Source organism: Schistocerca serialis, unplaced genomic scaffold (assembly GCF_023864345.2).
Source record: "Schistocerca serialis cubense isolate TAMUIC-IGC-003099 unplaced genomic scaffold, iqSchSeri2.2 HiC_scaffold_1417, whole genome shotgun sequence".
Classification (NCBI taxonomy): domain Eukaryota; kingdom Metazoa; phylum Arthropoda; class Insecta; order Orthoptera; family Acrididae; genus Schistocerca; species Schistocerca serialis.
The window spans coordinates 1699413-1706740 of record NW_026047644.1 but is presented as its reverse complement, the minus strand read 5'-3'; positions in this window follow the sequence as shown (position 1 = coordinate 1706740).

The window sequence follows — 7328 nt, the reverse complement described above, 5'->3', positions numbered from 1 at the left end:
ACAGTAAATCTGAAGTGAAGCATCGGAATCTATAACTAGTGTCCCAGGAGAGGTTCAAAACATAGACAGTAAGAAGAGCCAGTCTTCTTGTTCTTGAGTTGGCATTGTGCCTTTTGTATTTAGTTCCGATTCAATTGCTGTGTTTCATCGTCAATAAGAAGGTCAGTGGGATACAGTAAACCTGAAATGAAGCATCAGAATCTATAACAAGTGTCACAGGAATGGTTCAAAACATAGACAGTAAGAAGAACCAGTATTCTTGTACTTAAGTCGGCATTGTGCATTTTGTATTTAATTCAGATGCAATTTCTGTGTTTCATCGTCAATAAGAAGGTCAGAGGGTACAGTAAATCTGAAGTGAAGCATCGGTATGTATAAGTAGTGTTACGGGAAAGGATCAAAACATAGCCAGTAAGAAGAGTTAGTTTTCTTGTACTTAAATCAGCATTGTGCCTATTGTATTTTATTCCGATGCAATTTCTGCGTTTCGTCGACAATAAGGAGGTCTGAGCGATACAGTAAACCTGAAGTGAAGCATCGGAATCTATAACTAGTGTCACATGAATGGTTCAAAACATAGACAGTAAGAGGAGTCAGTTTTCTTGAACTTAAGTCGGCATTGTGCCATTTGTTTTTAATTCCGATGCAATTTCTGTGTTTCATCGTCAATAAGAAGGTCAGAGGGATACAGTAAACCTGAAGTGAAGCATCAATCTATAACTAGTGTCACAGGAGTGGTTCAAAACATAGACAGTAAGAAGAGTCAGTTTTCTTGTACTTAAGTCGGCATTGTGCCCTTTGTATTTAAAACCGATACAATTTCTGTGTTTCATCGTCAATAAGAGGGTCAGAGGGATACAGTAAACCTGAAGTGAAGCATCGTAATCTATGACTAGTGTCACATTATGGTTGAAAACATAGACTGTAAGAAGAGTCAGTATTCTTGTACATAAGTCAGCATTGTGCCTTTCGTATTTAATTCCGATGAAATTTCTGTGTTTCATCGTCAATAAGACGGTCAGAGGGATACAGTAAACCTGAAGTGAAGCATCGGAATCTATAACTGGTGTCACATGAATGGTTCAAACCATAGACAGTAAGAAGAGTCAGTTTTCTTGTACTTAAGTCAGCATTGTGCCTTTTGTATTTAATTCCGATGCAATTTCTGTGTTTCATCGTCAATAAGAATGTCAGAGGTATACAGTAAACCTGATGTGAAGCATAGGAATCTATAACTAGTGTCACAGGTATGGTTCAAAACATAGACAGTAAGAAGAGTCAGTTTTCGTGTACTTAAGTCGGCATTGTGCATTTTGTATTTAATTCCGGTGCAATTTCTGTGTTTCATCGTCAACAAGAAAGTCAGAGGGATACAGTAAACCTAAAGTGAAGGTTCGCAATGTATAACTACTGTCACAGGAATGGTTCGAAACATAGACAGTAAGAAGAGTCAGCTTTCTTGTACTTACGTCGGCATTGTGCATTTTGTATTTAATTCCTATGGAATTTCGGTGTTTCACCGTCAATAAGAAGGTCAGAGGGATATAGTGAACGTGAAGTGAAGCATCGTAATCTATAACTAGTGTCACAAGAATGGTTCACAACATAGACAGTAATAAGAGTCAGTCTTCTTGTACTTAAGTCGTCATTGTGCCGTTTGTATTTAATTCCGATGCAAATTCTGTGATTCATCGTCAATAAGAAGGTCAGAGGCATACAGTAAAGCTGAAGTGAAGCATCAAAATCTATAACTAGTGTCACAGGAATGGATCAAACATAGAATGTAAGAAGACAGTTTCCTTGTACTTAAGTCGGCATTGTGCCTTTTGTATTTAATTCCGATGGACTTTCAGTGTTTCATCGTCAATAAGAAGGTCAGAGGGTTCAGTGAACCGGAAGTGAAGCATCGGAAACTATAACTAGTGTCACAGGAATGGTTCAAAACAGAGACAGTAAGAAGAGTCAGTTTTCTTGTACTTAAGTCGGCATTGTGCCTTTTGTATTTAATTCCGATGCAATTTCTGTGTTTCATCGTCAATAAGAAGGTCAGAGGGATACAGTATACCTGATGTGTAGCATCGGAATCTGTAACTGGCGTCACATGAATGGTTCAAACCATACACAGTAAGAAGAGTCAGTTTTCTTGTACTTAAGTCAGCATTGTGCCTTTTGTATTTAATTCCGATGCAATTTCTGTGTTTCATCGTCAATAAGAATGTCAGAGGTATACAGTAAACCTGATGTGAAGCATAGGAATCTATAACTAGTGTCACAGGTATGGTTCAAAACATAGACAGTAAGAAGAGTCAGCTATCTTGTACTTAAGTCGGTATTGTGCCATTTGTTTTTAAGTCCGATGCAATTTCTGTGTTTCATCGTCAATAAGAAGGTCAGAGGGATACAGTAAACCTGAAGTGAAGCATCGGAATCTATAACTAGTGTCAATGGATTGGATCAAAACATAGACAGTAAGAAGAGTCAGTTTTCTTGTACTTAAGTCGGCATTGTGTCTTTTGTATATAATTCCGATGTAATTTCTGTGTTTCATCGTCAATAAGGAGGTCAGAGGGATACAGTAAACCTGAAGTGAAGCATCGGAATCTATGACTAGTGTCACATAATGGTTGAAAACATAGACAGTAAGAAGAGTCAGTATTCTTGTACTTAAGTCGGCATTGTGCCTTTTGTATTTAATTCCGATGCAATATCTGTGTTTCATCGTCAATAAGAAGGTCAGAGGGATACAGTTAACCTGAAGTGAAGCATCGGAATCTACAAAAGGTGTCACATGAATGGTTCAAAACATAGACAGTAAGCAGAGTCAGTTTTCTTGTACTTTAGTTAGCATTGTGCCTTTTGTATTTAATTCCGATGCAATTTCTGTGTCTCATCGTCAATAGGAAGGTCAGAGGGATACAGTAAACCTGAAGTGAAGCATCGGAATCTACAACTAGTGTCTCAGGAATGGTTCAAAACATAGACAGTAAGAAGAGTCAGTTTTCATGTACTTAAGTCGGCATTGTGCCTTTTGTATTTAATTCCGATGCAATTTCTGTGTTTCATCGTCAACAAGAAAGTCAGAGGGTTATAGTAAACCTAAAGAGAAGCTTCGGAATCTATAACTAGTGTCACAGGAATGTTTCAAAGCATAGACAGTAAGAAGAGTCAGTTTTCTTGTACTTAAGTCGGCATTGTGACTTTTCTATTTAATTCCGATGCAATTTCTGTGTCTCATCGTCAATAGGAAGGTCAGAGGGATACAGTAAACCTGAAGTGAAGCATCGGAATCTACAACTAGTGTCTCAGGAATGGTTCAAAACATAGACAGTAAGAAGAGTCAGTCTTCTTGTACTCAAGTCGGCATTGTGCATTTTGTATTTAATTCCGATGCAATTTCTGTGTTTCATCGTCAACAAGAAAGTCAGAGGGTTATAGTAAACCTAAAGAGAAGCTTCGGAATCTATAACTAGTGTCACAGGAATGGTTCGAAACATAGACAGTAAGAAGAGTCAGTTTTCTTCTACTTATGTCGGCATTGTGCAATTAGTATTTAATTCCGATGCAATTTCTGTGTTTCATCGTCAATAAGAAGGTCAGAGGGATACAGTAAACCTGTAGTGAAGCAACGGAATCTACAACTAGTGTCTCAGGAATGGTTCTAAACATAGACAGTAAGAAGAGTCAGTTTTCTTGTACTTAAGTCGGCATTGTGCCTTTAGTATTTAATTCCGATGCAATTTCTGTGTTTCATCGTCAACAAGAAAGTCAGAGGGATACAGTAAACCTAAAGTGAAGGTTCGCAATGTATAACTACTGTCACAGGAATGGTTCGAAACATAGACAGTAAGAAGAGTCAGTTTTCTTGTACTTACGTCGGCATTGTGCATTTTGTATTTAATTCCTATGGAATTTCAGTGTTTCACCGTCAATAAGAAGGTCAGAGGGATACAGTGAACGTGAAGTGAAGCATCGGAATCTATAACTAGTGTCACAAGAATGGTTCACAACATAGACAGTAATAAGAGTCAGTCTTCTTGTACTTAAGTCGGCATTGTGCCGTTTGTATTTAATTCCGATGCAAATTCTGTGATTCATCGTCAATAAGAAGGTCAGAGGCATACAGTAAAGCTGAACTGAAGCATAAAATCTATAACTAGTGTCACAGGAATGGATCAAACATAGACTGTAAGAAGTCAGTTTCCTTGTACTTAAGTCGGCATTGTGCCTTTTGTATTTAATTCCGATGGAATTTCAGTGTTTCATCGTCAATAAGAAGGTCAGAGGGTTCAGTGAACCGGAAGTCAAGCATCGGAAACTATAACTAGTGTCACAGGAATGGTTCAAAACAGAGACAGTAAGAAGAGTCAGTTTTTTTGTACTTAAGTCGGCATTGTGCCTTTTGTATTTAATTCCGATGCAATTTCTGTGTTTCATCGTCAATAAGAAGGTCAGAGGGATACAGTACACCTGAAGTGTAGCATCGGAGTCTGTAACTGGTGTCACATGAATGGTTCAAACCATAGACAGTAAGAAGAGTCAGTTTTCTTGTACTTAAGTCAGCATTGTGCCTTTTGTATTTAATTCCGATGCAATTTCTGTGTTTCATCGTCAATAAGAATGTCAGAGGTATACAGTAAACCTGAAGTGAAGCATAGGAATCTATAACTAGTGTCACAGGTATGGTTCAAAGCATAGACAGTAAGAAGAGTCAGCTATCTTGTACTTAAGTCGGCATTGTGCCATTTGTTTTTAAGTCCGATGCAATTTCTGTGTTTCATCGTCAATAAGAAGGTCAGAGGGATACAGTAAACCTGAAGTGAAGCATCGGAATCTATAACTAGTGTCACATGAATTGTTCAAAAGATGGACAGTAAGAAGAGTCAGTTTTCTTGTACTTAAGTCGGCATTGTGCCATTTGTTTTTAATTCAGATGCAATTTCTGTGTTTCATCGTCAATAAGAAGGTCAGAGGGATACAGTAAACCTGAAGTGAAGCATCGGAATCTATAACTAGTGTCACAGGAATGGTTTAAAACATAGACATTATGAAGAGTCAATTTTCTTCTACCTATGTCGGCATTGTGACTTTTGTATTTCATTCCGATGCAAATTCCTTGTTTCATCGTCAATAAGAAGGTAAGAGGCATACAGTAAACCTGAAGTGAAGCATCGGAATCTATAACTAGTGTCACAGGAATGGTTCAAAACATAGACTGTAAGAAGAGTCAGCTTTCTTGTACTTAAGTCAGCATTGTGCCTTTTGTATTTAATTCCCATGGAATTTCTGCGTTTCGTCGTCAATAAGAAGGTCAGAGGGATACAGTGAACCGAAAGTGAAGCATCGGAATCTATAACTAGTGTCAATGGATTGGATCAAAACATAGACAGTAAGAAGAGTCAGTTTTCTTGTACTTAAGTCGGCATTGTGTCTTTTGTATATAATTCCGGTGTAATTTCTGTGTTTCATCGTCAATAAGGAGGCCAGAGGGATACAGTAAACCTGAAGTGAAGCATCGGAATCTAAGACTAGTGTCACATAATGGTTGAAAACATAGACAGTAATAAGAGTCGGTATTCTTGTACTTAAGTCGGCATTGTGCCTTTTGTATTTAATTCCGATGCAATATCTGTGATTCATCGTCAATAAGAATGTCAGAGGGATACAGTAAACCTGAAGTGATGCATCGGAATCTACAACAGGTGTCACATGAATGGTTCAAAACATAGACAGTAAGCAGAGTAAGTTTTCTTGTACTTTAGTTAGCATTGTGCCTTTTGTATTTAATTCCGATGCAATTTCTGTGTCTCATCGTCAATAAGAAGGTCAGAGGGATACCGTAAACCTGAAGTGAAGCATCGGAATCTACAACTAGTGTCTCAGGAATGATTCAAAACATAGACAGTAAGAAGAGTCAGTTTTCTTGTACTTAAGTCGGCATTGTGCCTTTTGTATTTAATTCCGATGCAATTTCTGTGTTTCATCGTCAACAAGAAAGTCAGAGGGTTACAGTAAACCTAAAGTGAAGCTTCGGAATCTATAACTAGTGTCACAGGAATGGTTCGAAACATAGACAGTAAGAAGAGTCAGTTTTCTTCTACTTATGTCGGCATTGTGCAATTTGTATTTTATTCCGTGCAATTTCTGTGATTCATCGTCAAAAAGAAGGTCAGACGGATACAGTGAACCTGAAGTGAAGCATCGGAGACTATAACTAAAGTCCCAGGAATGGTTCAAACATAGAAAGTAAGAATAGTCAGTTTTCTTGTACTTAAGTCGGCATTGTGCCTCTTGTATTTAATTCCGATGCAATTTCTGTGTTTCATCGTCAATAAGAATGTCAGAGGGATACAGTGAACCTGTAGTGAAGCATCGGAATCTATAACTAGTGTGACCGGAATGGTTCAAAACATAGACAGTAAGAAGAGTCAGTTTTCTTGTACTTAAGCCGGCATTGTGCCTTTTGTATTTAATTCCGATACAATTTCTGTGTTTCATCGTCAATAAGAAGGTCAGAGGGATACAGTAAACCTGAAGTGAAGCATCGGAATCTATAACTAGTGTCACAGGAATGGTTCAAAATGTGGATAGTAACAAGATTCAGTTTTCATGTACTTAAGTCGGCATTGTGACTTTTCTATTTGATTCCCATGCAATTTCTGCGTTTCATCGTCAATAAGAAGTACAGAAAGATACAGTAAACATGAAGTGAAGCATCGGAATGTGTAACTAGTGTCACAGGAATGGTTCAAAACATAGACAGTAAGAAGAGTCAGTTTTTTTGTTCTTAAGTCGTCATTGTGCCTTTTCTATTTAATCCCGATGAAATTTCTGTGTTTCATCGTCAATAAGAAGGTCAGAGGGATACAGTAAACCTGAAGTGAAGCATCGGAATCTACAACTAGTGTCACAGGAATAGTTTTAAACATAGACAGTAAGAAGAGTCAGTTTTCTTGTACTTAAGTCGGCATTGTGCCTTTTGTATTTGATTCCGATGCAATTTGTGTGTTTCATCGTTAATAAGAAGGTCAGAGTGATACAGTAAAACTGAAGTGATGCATCGGAATCTATAACTAGTGTCACAGGAATGGTTCAAAACATAGACTGTAAGAAGAGTCAGTTTTCTTATACTTAAGTCGGCATTGTGCCTTTTGTATTTAATTCAGATGCAATTTCTGTGTTTCATCGTCAATAAGAACGTCAGAGGGATACAGTAAACCTAAAGTGAAGCATCGGAATCTATAACTAGTGTCACAGGAATGGTTCAAAACATAGACAGTAAAAAGAGTCAGTTTTCTTGTACTTAAGTCGGCATTGTGACTTTTCTATTT